Source organism: Ranitomeya imitator, chromosome 6, assembly GCF_032444005.1.
Source record: "Ranitomeya imitator isolate aRanImi1 chromosome 6, aRanImi1.pri, whole genome shotgun sequence".
Lineage (NCBI taxonomy): Eukaryota > Metazoa > Chordata > Amphibia > Anura > Dendrobatidae > Ranitomeya > Ranitomeya imitator.
The window spans coordinates 179951168-179968043 of NC_091287.1; positions in this window are offsets into that span (position 1 = coordinate 179951168).

A 16876-nucleotide genomic window follows, 5' to 3' on the forward strand; every position below is an offset into this window, starting at 1 on the left:
AATGGTCTGTACTGACTAAATGGAATGAGGATGCCTTGGCGGCAATTTTCAGAAAGGGTCTTTCTGAATCCGTTAAAGATGTTATGGTGGGGTTCCCCATGCCTGCTGGTCTGAGTGATTCTATGTCTCTGGCCATTCAGATTGATCGGCGCTTGCGTGAGCGCAGAATTGTGCACACTGTGGCGTTGTCCTCTGAGCGGAGCACTGAGCCTATGCAGTGTGATAGGATTTTGTCTAGAGCTGAACATCAAACATTCAGGCATCAGAGTAGGTTGTGTTTTTACTGCGGCGATTTTGCTCATGTTATTTCTGATTGCCCTAAGCGTACTAAGAGAATCGCTAGTTCTGTTGCCATCAGTACTATACAACCTAAATTTCTGTTATCTGTGACCTTGATCTGCTCATTATCATCATTTTCTGTCATGGCATTTGTGGATTCAGGCGCCGCTCTGAACTTAATGGACTTAGAATTTGCCAGACATTGTGGTTTTCCCTTGCAGTCTTTGCAGAACCCTATTCCTTTGACGGGCATTAATGCTACACCATTGGCTAAAAATAAACCTCAGTTTTGGACACAGCTGACCATGCGCATGGCGCCAGCCCATCAGGAAGATTGTCGTTTTCTGGTGTTGCATAATTTGCATGATGATATTGTGCTGGGTTTTCCATGGTTGCAGCTACATAATCCAGTGTTAAATTGGAAATCCATGTCTGTGACTAGTTGGGGTTGTCAGGGGGTTCATGATCAGGTTCCTTTGATGTCAATCTCCTCTTCCCCCTCTTCTGAAGTTCCTGAGTTTTTGTCTGACTTCCAGGATGTATTCGATGAGCCCAAATCCAGTTCCCTTCCACCGCATAGGGACTGTGATTGTGCTATTGATTTGATTCCAGGTTGTAAGTTCCCTAAGGGCCGACTTTTCAACCTGTCTGTGCCTGAACATACCGCCATGCGGAGCTATATTAAGGAGTCTTTGGAGAAAGGGCATATGCGGCCATCTTCTTCACCGTTGGGAGCGGGGTTCTTTTTTGTTGCCAAGAAGGATGGCTCCTTGAGACCCTGTATTGATTATCGCCTCTTGAATAAGATCTCGGTCAAATTTCAATACCCCTTGCCTTTGCTTACTGATTTGTTTGCTAGGATTAAGGGGGCTAGCTGGTTTACTAAGATTGACCTTCGAGGGGCATATAATCTTATTCGTATCAAGCAGGATGACGAATGGAAAACTGCATTTAATACGCCTGAAGGCCATTTTGAATACCTTGTGATGCCATTCGGACTCTCTAATGCCCCATCTGTGTTCCAATCCTTCATGCATGATGTCTTTCGGAGTTATCTTGATAAATTCATGGTTGTATATTTGGATGATATTTTGATTTTTTCCAATGATTGGGAGTCTCATGTGAAACAGGTCAGGATGGTATTTCTGATCCTCCGTAATAATGCTTTATTTGTGAAGGGGTCAAAGTGCCTCTTTGGAGTGCAGAAGGTTTCTTTTTTGGGTTTCATTTTTTCTCCCTCATCTACAGAAATGGATCCGGTTAAGGTTCAGGCCATTCATGATTGGATTCAGCCCATATCTGTGAAGAGCCTTCAGAAATTTTTGGGCTTTGCTAATTTTTATCGTCGTTTCATTGCCAACTTCTCCAGTGTGGTTAAACCTCTGACCGATTTGACCAAGAAAGGCGCTGATGTGACGAATTGGTCCTCCGTGGCTGTTTCTGCCTTTCAGGAGCTTAAACGCCGATTTACTTCTGCCCCTGTGTTGCGTCAGCCAGATGTTTCTCTTCCATTTCAGGTTGAGGTTGACGCGTCTGAGATTGGGGCAGGGGCCGTTTTGTCTCAGAGGAATTCTGATGGTTCCTTGATGAAACCGTGTGCCTTCTTTTCTCGGAAGTTTTCGCCTGCGGAACGCAATTATGATGTCGGCAAACGGGAGTTGTTGGCTATGAAGTGGGCATTTGAGGAGTGGCGACATTGACTTGAGGGGGCCAAGCACCGTATTGTGGTCCTGACCGATCATAAGAATCTGATTTACCTCGAGTCTGCCAAATGGCTGAATCCTAGACAGGCTCGATGGTCCCTGTTTTTCTCCCGTATTGATTTTGTGGTCTCGTACATTCCTGGTACTAAGAATGTTAAGGCGGATGGCCTCTCTAGGAGTTTTTTTCCTTATTCCCCTGGGGTTCTTGAGCCGGTCGGCATTTTGTAGGAAGGGGTGATTCTTTCTGCCATCTCCCCTGATTTGCGACGGGTTCTTCAGGAATTTCAGGCTGATAAGCCTGACCGCTGTCCTGTGGGGAAACTGTTTGTTCCTGATAGATGGACTAGTAAAGTGATTTCTGAGGTTCATTGTTCTGTGTTGGCTGGCCATCCTGGGATTTTTGGTACCAGAGATTTGGTTGGTAGGTCCTTTTGGTGGCCTTCTTTGTCACGGGATGTGCGTTCTTTTGTGCAGTCCTGTGGGATTTGTGCGCGGGCTAAGCCTTGCTGTTCCCGCGCTAGTGGGTTGCTTTTGCCATTGCCGGTCCCTGAGAGACCTTGGACGCATATTTCTATGGATTTTATTTCCGATTTTCCTGTTTCCCAAAGAATGTCGGTTATCTGGGTTGTCTGTGACCGATTTTCTAAGATGGTTCATTTGGTGCCTTTGCCTAAATTGCCTTCTTCTTCTGATTTGGTTCCGTTGTTTTTTCAGCATGTGGTACGTTTGCATGGTATTCCGGAGAATATTGTGTCCGACAGAGGTTCCCAATTTGTTTCTAGGTTTTGGCGGGACTTTTGTGCCAAGCTGGGCATTGATTTGTCTTTTTCCTCTGCATTTCATCCTCAGACAAATGGCCAGACTGAGCGAACTAATCAGACCTTGGAGACCTATTTGAGATGCTTTGTGTTTGCTGATCAGGATGATTGGGTGGCTTTTTTGCCATTGGCCGAGTTTGCCCTTAATAATCGGGCTAGTTCGGCTACTTTGGTTTTGCCTTTTTTTTGTAATTTTGGTTTTCATCCTCGTTTTTCTTCTGGGCAGGTTGAGCCTTCTGACCTTCCTGGTGTGGATTCTGTGGTCGACAGGTTGCAGCAGATTTGGGCTTATGTGGTGGACAATTTGGTGCTGTCTCAGGAGGAGGCTCAGCGTTTTGCTAACCATCGTCGGTGTGTTGGTTCCCGGCTTCGGGTTGGTGATCTGGTTTGGTTATCTTCCCGTCATGTTCCTATGAAGGTTTCTTCCCCTAAGTTTAAGCCTCGATTTATTGGTCCTTATAGGATTTCTGAGATTATTAATCCGGTGTCCTTTCGCCTGGCGCTTCCGGCCTCGTTTGCTATTCATAATGTCTTCCATAAATCTTTGTTGCGGAAATATGTGGAGCCCGTTGTTCCCTCTGTTGATCCTCCGGCCCCTGTATTGGTCGATGGGGAGTTGGAATATGTTGTTGAGAAGATTTTGGATTCTCGTTTTTCGAGGCGGAAGCTTCAGTACCTTGTCAAGTGGAAGGGTTATGGCCAGGAGGATAATTCTTGGGTTTCTGCCTCTGATGTCCATGCCGTTGATTTGGTTCGTGCCTTTCATCGGGCTCATCCTGATCGGCCGGGGGGCTCTGGTGAGGGTTTGGTAACCCCTCCTCAAGGGGGGGTACTGTTGTGAATTCAGCTTTTGGGCTCCCTCCGGTGGTTGTAGAGGGTAATGCAGTTGTGCCTGGATTGCAGGAGTGGACATGTGTATCTACTAATTGCAGGACTGACTGGGCTATATAGCTTTGCAGGATCCTTTAGTCAGTGCCAGTTGTCCATTGTTCTTGAAGGATTCACTTCCCTGCTGGTCTCTCCAGTTTGCTGTGTTTCTCTACAAAGATAAGTCCTGGCTTTGTTTTTGCTGTCCACCTGCAGTGGACCTTATATGTTGTGAATTCTGTGGCAGAGCTCCCTCCTGTGGTCACGAGTGGTACTGCGGCTTCTGAGTTTCCTTCCTCAGGTGATGTGGTGAAGTCGTTAGGTGCTGCTCTATTTGACTCCACCTGGTGCTTTGCTCCTGGCCTCCAGTCAATGTTCTGGCATTGGTCTTGCTTCCTCCTGGATCGTTCCTGTGGCCGTCTGCTCTGCATAAGCTAAGTTTTGCTTGTGTTATTTTTGTTTTGCTATTTTTTCTGTCCAGCTTGCTTAATTGGTTTTTCTTGCTTGCTGGAAGCTCTGGGACGCAGAGAGAGCACCTCCGTACCGTTAGTCGGTGCGGAGGGTCTTTTTGCCCCTCTGCGTGGTTGTTTGTAGGGTTTTGTGTTGACCGCAAAGTTATCTTTCCTATCTTCGGTCTGTTCAGTAAGTTGGGCCTCACTTTGCTAAATCTATTTCATCTCTGCGTATGTATTTTCATCTCTACTCCCAGTCATTATATGTGGGGGGCTGCCTTTTTCTTTGGGGTATTTCTCTGAGGCAAGGTAGGCTTGTTTTTCTATCTTAGGCCTAGCTAGTTTCTCAGGCTGTGCTGAGTTGCATAGGGAGCGTTAGGCGCAATCCACGGCTGCCTCTAGTGTGGTTGGATAGGATTAGGGATTGCGGTCAGCAGAGTTCCCACGTCTCAGAGCTCGTCCTATGTCTTTTGGTTATTGTCAGGTCACTTTGTGTGCTCTGAACTTCAAGGTCCATTGTGGTTCTGAATTACCTAATCACAACAGTACTAGAGGCCCAAAGTACTAATGCTTCTCAATAGAGGGAAAAAAGAAGTTCTGAGACCATTTTTTTTTCTTTGCACTGTGTTTTGCCTTTTTTTTCCCCTAGACATTTGGGTGGTTCAGGACACAGGTGTAGTGATGGACATTAAAGGTCTGTCTTCATGTGTGGATCATCTCACTGCAAGAGTACAAAATATTCAAGACTTTGTGGTTCAGAATTCTATGTTAGAACCAAGAATTCCTATTCCTGATTTGTTTTCTGGAGATAGAGCAAAATTTCTGAGTTTCAAAAATAATTGTAAACTGTTTCTGGCTTTGAAACCTCGCTCCTCTGGTGACCCAGTTCAACAAGTTAGGATCATTATTTCTTTATTACGTGGCGACCCTCAAGACTGGGCATTTTTCCTTGCGCCAGGAGATCCTGCATTATGTAATATTGATGCGTTTTTTCTGGCGCTCGGATTGCTGTACGATGAACCTAATTCTGTGGATCAGGCAGAGAAAAATTTGCTGGCTCTGTGTCAGGGTCAGGATGAGATAGAAATTTATTGTCAGAAGTTTAGAAAGTGGTCCGTGCTCACTCAATGGAATGAAGGTGCGCTGGCAGCTATTTTCAGAAAGGGTCTCTCTGAAGCCCTTAAGGATGTCATGGTGGGATTTCCCATGCCTACTGGTCTGAATGAGTCTATGTCTTTGGCCATTCAGATCGGTCGACGCTTGCGTGAGCGTAAATCTGTGCACCATTTGGCGGTATTATCCGAGCATAAACCTGAGCCTATGCAGTGTGATAGGACTTTGACCAGAGTTGAACGGCAAGAACACAGACGTCAGAATGGGCTGTGTTTCTACTGTGGTGATTCCACTCATGCTATCTCCGATTGTCCTAAGCGCACTAAGCGGTTCGCTAGGTCTGCCACCATTGGTACGGTACAGTCAAAATTTCTTTTGTCCGTTACTTTGATCTGCTCTTTGTCATCTTATTCTGTCATGGCATTTGTGGATTCAGGCGCTGCCCTGAATTTGATGGACTTGGAGTATGCTAGGCGTTGTGGGTTTTTCTTGGAGCCCTTGCAGTGTCCTATTCCATTGAGAGGAATTGATGCTACGCCTTTGGCCAAGAATAAGCCTCAGTACTGGACCCAGCTGACCATGTGCATGGCTCCTGCACATCAGGAGGATATTCGCTTTCTGGTGTTGCATAATCTGCATGATGTGGTCGTGTTGGGGTTGCCATGGCTACAAGTCCATAACCCAGTATTAGATTGGAAATCAATGTCTGTGTCCAGCTGGGGTTGTCAGGGGGTACATGGTGATGTCCCATTTCTGTCTATTTCATCATCCACCCCTTCTGAGGTCCCAGAGTTCTTGTCTGATTACCGGGATGTATTTGATGAGCCCAAGTCCAATGCCCTACCTCCGCATAGGGATTGTGATTGTGCTATCGATTTGATTCCTGGTAGTAAGTTTCCTAAAGGTCGACTGTTTAATTTGTCTGTACCTGAGCACGCCGCTATGCGGAGTTACGTGAAGGAGTCCTTGGAGAAGGGTCATATTCGCCGGTCATCGTCGCCATTGGGAGCGGGGTTCTTTTTTGTGGCCAAGAAGGATGGTTCGCTGAGACCTTGTATAGATTACCGCCTTCTAAATAAAATCACGGTCAAATTTCAGTACCCCTTGCCGCTGCTATCTGATTTGTTTGCTCGGATCAAGGGGGCTAGTTGGTTCACCAAGATAGATCTTCGTGGTGCGTATAATCTTGTGCGTATTAAGCGGGGCGATGAATGGAAAACTGCATTTAATACGCCCGAGGGCAATTTTGAGTACCTAGTTATGCCTTTCGGACTTGCCAATGCTCCATCGGTGTTTCAGTCCTTTATGCATGACATCTTCCGAGAGTACCTGGATAAATTCCTGATTGTATACTTGGATGATATTTTGGTCTTCTCGGATGATTGGGAGTCTCATGTGAAGCAGGTCAGAATGGTGTTCCAGGTCCTGCGTGCTAATTCTTTGTTTGTGAAGGGATCAAAGTGTCTCTTTGGTGTTCAGAAGGTTTCATTTTTGGGGTTCATTTTTTCCCCTTCTACTATCGAGATGGACCCTGTTAAGGTCCAGGCCATCTATGATTGGATTCAGCCGACATCTCTGAAGAGTCTGTAAAAGTTCCTGGGCTTTGCTAATTTTTATCGTCGCTTCATCTGTAATTTTTCTAGTATTGCTAAACCATTGACCGATTTGACCAAGAAGGGTGCTGATGTGGTCAATTGGTCTTCTGCTGCTGTGGAAGCTTTTCAAGAGTTAAAGCGTTGTTTTTCTTCTGCCCCTGTGTTGTGTCAACCAGATGTTTCGCTTCCGTTCCAGGTCGAGGTTGATGCTTCTGAAATTGGAGCGGGGGCTGTTTTGTCACAGAGAAGTTCTGATTGCTCGGTGATGAAACCATGCGCCTTCTTTTCCAGGAAGTTTTCGCCTGCTGAGCGAAATTATGATGTTGGCAATCGAGAGTTGCTGGCCATGAAGTGGGCATTCGAGGAGTGGCGTCATTGGCTTGAAGGAGCTAAGCATCGCGTGGTGGTCTTGACTGATCACAAGAACTTGACTTATCTCGAGTCTGCCAAACGGTTGAATCCTAGACAGGCTCGTTGGTCGCTGTTTTTCTCCCGTTTTGACTTTGTGGTTTCGTACCTTCCGGGCTCTAAGAATGTGAAGGCGGATGCCCTGTCTAGGAGTTTTGTGCCCGACTCTCAGGGTTTGTCTGAGCCGGCGGGTATTCTCAAAGAGGGAGTAATTTTGTCTGCCATCTCCCCTGATTTGCGGCGGGTGCTGCAAAAATTTCAGGCTAATAAACCTGATCGTTGCCCAGCGGAGAAACTGTTTGTCCCTGATAGGTGGACGAATAAAGTTATCTCTGAGGTTCATTGTTCGGTGTTGGCTGGTCATCCTGGAATCTTTGGTTTCAGAGATTTAGTGGCTAAATCCTTTTGGTGGCCGTCTCTGTCGCGGGATGTGCGTTCTTTTGTGCAGTCCTGTGGGATTTGTGCTCGGGCTAATCCCTGCTGTTCTTGTGCCAGTGGGTTGCTTTTGCCCTTGCCGGTCCCGAAGAGGCCTTGGACACATATCTCTATGGATTTTATTTCGGATCTCCCCGTCTCTCAAAAAATGTCGGTCATTTGGGTGGTTTGTGATCGCTTCTCTAAGATGATCCATTTGGTACCCTTGTCTAAATTACCTTCCTCCTCTGATTTGGTGCCATTGTTCTTCCAGCATGTGGTTCGTTTGCATGGCATTCCAGAGAACATCGTTTCTGACAGAGGTTCCCAGTTTGTTTCGAGGTTTTGGCGAGCTTTTTGTGCTAGGATGGGCATTGATTTGTCTTTTTCCTCGGCTTTCCATCCTCAGACTAATGGCCAGACCGAACGAACCAATCAGACCTTGGAAACATATCTGAGATGCTTTGTTTCTGCTGATCAGGATGATTGGGTGTCCTTCTTGCCTTTGGGTGAGATCGCCCTTAATAATCGGGCCAGCTCGGCTACCTTGGTTTCGCCGTTTTTCTGCAACTCTGGGTTCCATCCTCGTTTCTCTTCAGGGCAGGTTGAGTCTTCGGACTGTCCTGGTGTGGATACGGTGGTGGACAGGTTACAGCAGATTTGGACTCATGTAGTGGACAATTTGACCTTGTCCCAGGAGAAGGCTCAACGTTTCCCTAATCGCAGACGCTGTGTGGGTCCCCGACTTCGTGTTACATAGTTACATAGTTATTAAGGTTGAAGGAAGACTATATGTCCATCTAGTTCAACCCATAGCCTAACCTAACATGTTGATCCAGAGGAAGGCAAAAAAACCCCATGTGCAAAGAGTAAGCTCCACATTGGGGAAAAAAATTCCTTCCCGACTCCACACACGGCAATCAGACTAGTTCCCTGGATCAACGCCCTATCAAGGAATCTAGTGTATATACCCTGTAACATTATACTTTTCCAGAAAGGTATCCAGTCCCCTCTTAAATTTAAGTAATGAATCACTCATTACAACATCATACGGCAGAGAGTTCCATAGTCTCACTGCTCTTACAGTAAAGAATCCGCGTCTGTTATTATGCTTAAACCTTTTTTCCTCCAACCGCAGAGGATGCCCCCTTGTCCCTGTTTCAGGTCTATGATTAAAAAGATCATCAGAAAGGTCTTTGTACTGTCCCCTCATATATTTATACATTAAAATAAGATCACCCCTTAGTCTTTGTTTTTCCAAACTAAATAGCCCCAAGTGTAATAACCTATCTTGGTATTGCAGACCCCCCAGTCCTCTAATAACCTTGGTCGCTCTTCTCTGCACCCGCTCCAGTTCAGCTATGTCTTTCTTAAACACCGGAGACCAGAACTGTGCACAGTATTCTAAGTGTGGTCGAACTAGTGACTTGTATAGAGGTAAAATTATGTTCTCCTCATGAGCATCTATGCCTCTTTTAATGCATCCCATTATTTTATTTGCCTTTGTAGCAGCTGCCTGACACTGGCCACTGAATTTAAGTTTGTCATCCACCCATACACCCAGGTCTTTTTCATTGACGGTTTTGCCCAGAGTTTTAGAATTAAGCACATAATTATACATCTTATTACTTCTACCCAAGTGCATGACCTTACATTTATCCCCATTAAAGCTCATTTGCCATTTATCAGCCCAAGCTTCTAGTTTACATAAATCATCCTGTAATATAAAATTGTCCTCCTCTGTATTGATTACCCTGCAGAGTTTAGTGTCATCTGCAAATATTGAAATTCTACTCTGAATGCCCCCTACAAGGTCATTAATAAATATGTTAAAAAGAAGAGGGCCCAATACTGACCCCTGTGGTACCCCACTGCTAACCGCTACCCAGTCCGAGTGTGCTCCATTAATAACCACCCTTTGTTTCCTATCCCTGAGCCAGCTCTCAACCCACTTGCACATATTTTCCCCTATCCCCATTATTCTCATTTTATGTATCAACCTTTTGTGTGGCACCGTATCAAAAGCTTTTGAAAAGTCCATATACACTACATCCACTGGGTTCCCTTGGTCCAATCTGGAACTTACCTCTTTATAGAAACTGATCAAATTAGTCTGACATGAACGGTCCCTAGTAAACCCGTGCTGATACTGGGTCATGAGGCTATTCCTCTTCAGATACTCCAGTATAGCATCCCTTAGAATGCCCTCCAGTATTTTACCCACAGTAGAGGTTAAGCTTACTGGCCTATAATTTCCGAGTTCAGTTTTTGTCCCCTTTTTGAATATTGGCACCACATTTGCTATACGCCAGTCCTGTGGCACAGACCCTGTTATTATGGAGTCTTTAAAGATTAAAAATAATGGTCTATCAATGACTGTACTTAATTCCTGCAGTATTCGAGGGTGTATCCCATCCGGGCCCGGAGATTTGTCAATTTTAGTGATTTTTAGATGCCGCCGCACTTCCTGCTGGGTTAAGCAGGTGACATTTAATTGGGAATTTTTATCACTAGACATTTTGTCTGCCATGGGATTTTCTTGTGTAAATACTGATGAAAAAAAGTCATTTAGCATATTGGCTTTTTCCTCATCCTCATCCACCATCTCACCCAGACTATTTTTAAGGGGGCCAACACTATCATTTTTTAGTTTCTTACTATTTATGTAGTTAAAGAATATTTTAGGATTATTTTTACTCTCTCTGGCAATGAGTCTCTCTGTCTCAATCTTTGCTGCCTTGATTTGCTTTTTACAGAATTTATTTAATTTTCTGTATTTATTTAATGCCTCCTCACTACCTACTTCCTTTAATTCTCTAAATGCTTTCTTTTTGTCACTTATTGCGCCCCTTACAGCTCTATTTAGCCATATTGGTTTCCTCCTATTTCTAGTATGTTTATTCCCATACGGTATATACTGTGCACAGGTCCTATCCAGGATGCTAATAAACGTCTCCCATTTTCTTTGTGTATTTTTGTGTCTCAGGATATCGTCCCAGTTAATTGCACCAAGATCCTCTCTCATCCGTTGGAAATTTGCCCTCCTGAAGTTTAGTGTCCTTGTAACCCCTCTACTACACATCTTTTTAAAGGATACTTGAAAACTTATTATTTTGTGATCGCTATTTCCCAAGTGACCCCCAACCCTTATATTTGATATGCGGTCTGGCCTGTTGGTTAATATTAGGTCTAGCAGTGCCCCCCTTCTTGTTGGGTCCTGAACCAGTTGTGAAAGGTAATTGTCTCTCATAATTGTCAAAAACTGATTACCTTTGCTGGAACTGCAGGTTTCTATTCCCCAATCTATTTCAGGGTAGTTGAAGTCCCCCATAATAATGACTTCTCCTTGAGTCGCAGCTTCATCTATTTGCTTTACGAGGATATTCTCCATTGCTTCCATTATTTTTGGAGATTTATAACAAACCCCTATCAGTAATATATTATTTTTTCCCCCTCCCCTTATCTCCACCCACAGGGATTCTACATTTTCATTAAATTCACCTATATTATCGCGCAGGATGGGTTTTAAGGATGATTTTACATATAGACACACCCCTCCCCCTCGCTTATCTGTACGGTCATTTCTGAACAGGCTGTAGCCCTGCAAGTTAACAGCCCAGTCATGGCTCTCATCCAGCCACGTTTCAGATATCCCCACCATGTCATAATTATGCTCCAACAACATTAGTTCTAATTCGTCCATTTTGTTGGCGAGGCTTCTGGCATAAGTATACATGCACTTTATGTTCCTCTCTGTACTTCTATTTCTAAAAATTATTAACTGTTCTGACCCCAACCCCCATGCCACCGCCACCCCCAACTTCCTTATTTGTGCCCAGGTCTCTGTCTGCACTATCTTCCCCTCCTATAAAATGAATACCCTCCCCCCCAATTCCTAATTTAAACACTCCTCCAACCTTCTAGCCATTCTCTCCCCCAGCACAGCTGCACCCTCCCCATTGAGGTGCAGCCCGTCCCTAGCGTAGAGCCTGTAGCCAACTGAGAAGTCGGCCCAGTTCTGCAGGAACCCAAACCCCTCTTTCCTACACCAATTCTTGAGCCACTTATTAACCTCCCTAATCTCCCGTTGCCTCTCTGGCGTGGCACGTGGTACCGGCAGTATTTCGGAAAATACCACATTGGAGGTCCTTGCTTTCAGCTTGCAGCCTAATTCCCTGAAATCATCTTTAAGGACCTTCCACCTACCTCTAACTTTGTCATTAGTGCCAATGTGCACCATGACCGCTGGGTCCTCACCAGCCCCTCCCAATAATCTGTCCACCCGATCAGCGATGTGTCGGACTCGAGCGCCAGGTAGGCAGCACACCGTTCGACGATCCCTGTCTTTGTGACAGATTGCCCTATCTGTTCCCCTAATAATTGAGTCCCCCACTACCAGCACCTGTCTGGCCTGCCCTGCTCTCCTATTTCCCTCCTTACTGGAGCAGTCACTCCTCCGGCTTTCAGAGGACATGCCTGGCTGCAGCAGTGCTACCCCTGTGTTGGGGATTTGGTTTGGTTGTCATCTCGTCATATTCCTATGAAGGTTTCCTCTCCTAAGTTTAAGCCTTGTTTCATTGGTCCATATAAGATTTCTGAGGTTCTTAATCCTGTGTCTTTTCGTTTGACCCTTCCAGATTCTTTTTCCATCCATAACGTATTCCATAGGTCATTGTTGCGGAGATACGTGGCACCTATGGTTCCTTCTGTTGATCCTCCTGCCCCGGTTTTGGTGGAGGGGGAGTTGGAGTATATTGTGGAGAAGATTTTGGATTCTCGTGTTTCGAGACGGAAACTCCAGTATCTGGTTAAGTGGAAGGGTTATGGTCAGGAAGATAATTCCTGGGTCTTTGCCTCTGATGTCCATGCTGCCGATCTTGTTCGTGCCTTTCATATGGCTCATCCTGGTCGGCCTGGGGGCTCTGGTGAGGGTTCGGTGAAGGAAGGGGTACTGTTGTGAATTCTGTGGCAGAGCTCCCTCCTGTGGTCACGAGTGGTACTGCGGCTTCTGAGTTTCCTTCCTCAGGTGATGTGGTGAAGTCGTTAGGTGCTGCTCTATTTGACTCCACCTGGTGCTTTGCTCCTGGCCTCCAGTCAATGTTCTAGTATTGGTCTTGCTTCCTCCTGGATCGTTCCTGTGGCCGTCTGCTCTGCATAAGCTAAGTTTTGCTTGTGTTATTTTTGTTTTGCTATTTTTTCTGTCCAGCTTGCTTAATTGGTTTTTCTTGCTTGCTGGAAGCTCTGGGACTCAGAGGGAGCACCTCCGTACCGTTAGTCGGTGCGGAGGGTCTTTTTGCCCCTCTGCGTGGTTGTTTGTAGGGTTTTGTGTTGACCGCAAAGTTATCTTTCCTATCTTCGGTCTGTTCAGTAAGTTGGGCCTCACTTTGCTAAATCTATATCATCTCTGCGTATGTATTTTCATCTCTACTCCCAGTCATTATATGTGGGGGGCTGCCTTTTCCTTTGGGGTATTTCTCTGAGGCAAGGTAGGCTTGTTTTTCTATCTTAAGCCTAGCTAGTTTCTCAGGCTGTGCCGAGTTGCATAGGGAGTGTTAGGCGCAATCCACGGCTGCCTCTAGTGTGGTTGGATAGGATTAGGGATTGCGGTCAGCAGAGTTCCCACGTCTCAGAGCTCGTCCTATGTCTTTTGGTTATTGTCAGGTCACTTTGTGTGCTCTGAACTTCAAGGTCCATTGTGGTTCTGAATTACCTAATCACAACACTTATAGTTCTGTGCATTTTCATGTTTTTGTCTTGTCCAGCTTGGTCTGTGAAGGATTTTTTGCAGCCTATCTATTTCTCTGGAGATGAAGATATACCCCCCATGTCTTTAGTCAGATGTGGTGATCCGTATTTTCTGCGGTGGATATTTTCTAGTGTTTTTATACTGACCGCATAGTACTCTGTTCTATTCTTTCTTTTTAGCTAGTATGGCCTCCTATGCTAAAATCTGATTTCATATCTGCGTATGTTTTTTCCCTCTCCTCTCACAGTCAATATTTGTGGGGGGCTATCTATCCTTTGGGGATTTTCTCTGAGGCAAGATAGGTTTCCTGTTTCTGTCTTTAGGGGTAGTTAGATCTTAGGCTGTGCCGAGGGGTCTAGGGAGTGTTAGGTACCCCCCACGGCTACTTTTAGTTGCGCTGCTAGGTTCAGGGTTTGCGGTCAGTACAGGGACCACCTTCTCCAGAGTACGTCTCATGCTGCTCCAAGGCCACCAGATCATAACAGTGGAGTAGGAAACTGGCTATTAGGAGCAGTGCCTGGTAAAAGGACTATAAACATAAGGATTATTGACCTCGGGGAGATCAAAACATCCAACACCGTGGAGACACCAACATGTGTTTCTCAACGCAGTGATCCAAAACACTGCCCCCATCCCTTATGGGAAATATGCAAATGCATGTATAAAAGCTGCGGAGACACCATCACATGTTTCTCAACGCAAGCAATGAATAGCCAGGTCTTTCACCGGGAAGGAACAACCACGGGAAGGGCAGCATCCAAAAAGGAAAACCACCTATGCCAAAACATGGTATCCATCCACAGACAGCTGTTTTGGGGTATTTGCCCCTCATCAGTGTGGAGTAGGAAACTGGCTATTAGGAGCAGTGCCTGGTAAAAGGACTATAAACATAAGGATGAATGACCTCGGGGAGATCAAAACATCCAACACCGCGGAGACACCATCACCTGTTTCACAACGCTTTGATCCAGAACACTGCCCCCATCCCTTATGGGAAATATGCAAATGCATGTAGAAAAGCTGCGCAGACACCATCACGTGTTTCTCAACGCAAGCAATGAATAGCCAGGTCTTTCACCGGGAAGGAACATTTTTCTTTCTCCGTCCTTCACACACCAGTGAATACCTCTGTTATTTGTGAGAGTATATTTGTTTGTATGGAATTTTCTTTTACCCTTGTCTTTGTTCCCCTGTCTGTTGCGTTGGTGTACTGCAGTATATGGTAGCGCTTCTCTTCCTCGGGTGGGGGAGGGGACAGATGCAAGGCTGCAGCTAGGAGACAGGGCAAGGTTGGAGGCACCAGCATTCTTAACATCTGAGGTATCCCAGGGAACAGGGCAAGCTAGGGCACCCCCTTGTGCTAGGGCCAGGAGAGGTGCCCCTGGTCCAAGTATACTCGCCAGTCCTATTGTGACAGATCCACTCATTTGCTGTCTTGGCTGTACGTTTTAGGTCATTGTCTTGCTAGAAGACCCAGCCATGAGCCATTTTTAATGTCCTGGCGGAGGGAAGGAGCTTGTCACTCAAGATGTTATGGTTAGGGTTGAGCGACCTTGACCTTTTTAGAGTCGAGTCGTGTTTCGCGAAACCCGACTATCTTAGAAGTCGAGTCAAGTGGTATCGGCCGATTATGGCGAAAAGTCGGGTATCGCCCGAAACACGAAACCCAATGCAAGTCAATGAGGGAGCATAGTCGGCAGTGAGTGGAGGCCAGGAAAAAACCTACACTGCCCATTTTAATGGCAAAAACATCCATTCTTGTTACAGAAGCTTGTCAATCGTAATTTAGCTTATAATAATTGGAAGGCATTTGAAATTGGGGGTCATTTAGCTAAAGTTGTGGGGGGTAGGGCTGGTTCAAGTAATTAGTGGGCCCAGTAAATCTGGACCACGTCACGGCAGTGGAGCAGGGAGAGGTAAGTATTTCAACTTTGCAAGTGCTGTGATCCTGAGCAAGCAGGGGGGGCCCACTCGTTGGCATTGGCACTGGCACAGGGACCCTCAAAGTACAGCGGTGTGTTTGCACGGCGGGGGCGCCTCCCACCGGCAGCAACACTTTTGCGTACTATGAGAGGCCCTGTGCCAGTGACGTCGCCAACTAGTATTCCTCCCCCCACCTGATGAAGGAACCTGCACTTTCATCTGCACCTTCCTCTTTGTCCCCGTGTAAGGTGGTATGGTATGCGGGAAGAGGAACCTGACTTTCAGCAGGGTCACAATCTTGCTGTGTAGCGTGCACGGGGAATTTTGCGTTATGGGTCAATGTACCAGCAGACTCATCTATCACTGGCTGGGCAATGGGCAGGATGAGGAGGAAACACAGATATAGGCCCAAAGAATAAAGTTGGCTAAATGCAGTTCAAAATTGGTAACACAGGACTAACCAGGGGGCATTGCAGTGGAGGACAACTGAGAGTGGAGGAATGAGAGGCTGACACAGAGAGTAGGCCCAAATCAGTAAGTAGTCGAAATGCAGTTCAAAATTGGCAACCGTAGTAAACAGGCGGCACAGCTTTGTTCAGTGGAGGAGAACAGCAAGGAGTGGCAGACACCGATAGTAGGCCCCAACCCAACTAGTAGGCCAAATGCAGTCTAACATTAACAACTACTTAACGAGAGCCTGAAAATGGAATTTCAGGACAGGAAACCAGGAGAACAGCAAGGAGTGGCAGACACCGATAGTAGGCCCCAAACCAACTAGTACGCCAAATGCAGTTGTTCCATTTAACCACAATTTAATGAGAGCCTGAAGATAGAAGTTCAGGAAAGGCAACCTGGAGAACACCTTGGAGTTTAACACACCATCTCTCTACACCCAATACCCAATTTGTAGGCCTAATGCAGTGTAGTTTTCAACAACTACTAAACGAGAGTCGGAAGATCGAAGCAATGTGGACGAAACCTGGGGAACACCTTGGAGTGTAACACAACGTCTCTCTACACCCCATACCCAATTTGTAGGCCTAATGCAGTGTAGTTTTCTACAACTACTAAACGAGAGTCGGAAGACCGAAGCAATGTGGACGAAACCTGGGGAACACCTTGGAGTGGAACACACCATCTCTCTACACCTCATACCCAATTTGTAGGCCTAATGCAGTGTAGTTTCCAACAACTACTAAACGAGAGCATGAAGATCGAAGCAATGGAGAGGAAACCTGGGGAACACCTTGGAGTGGAACACACCATCTCTCTACACCCCATACCCAATTTGTAGGCCTAATGCAGTGTAGTTTCCAACAACTACTAAACGAGAGCATGAAGGTCGAAGCAATGGAGAGGAAACCTGGGGAACACCTTGGAGTGGAACACACCATCTCTCTACACCCCATACCCAATTTGTAGGCCTAATGCAGCGTAGTTTCCAACAACTACTAAACGAGAGCATGAAGATCGAAGCAATGGAGAGGAAACCTGGGGAACACCTTGGAGTGTAACACACCATCTCTCTACACCCCATACCCAATTTGTAGGCCTAATG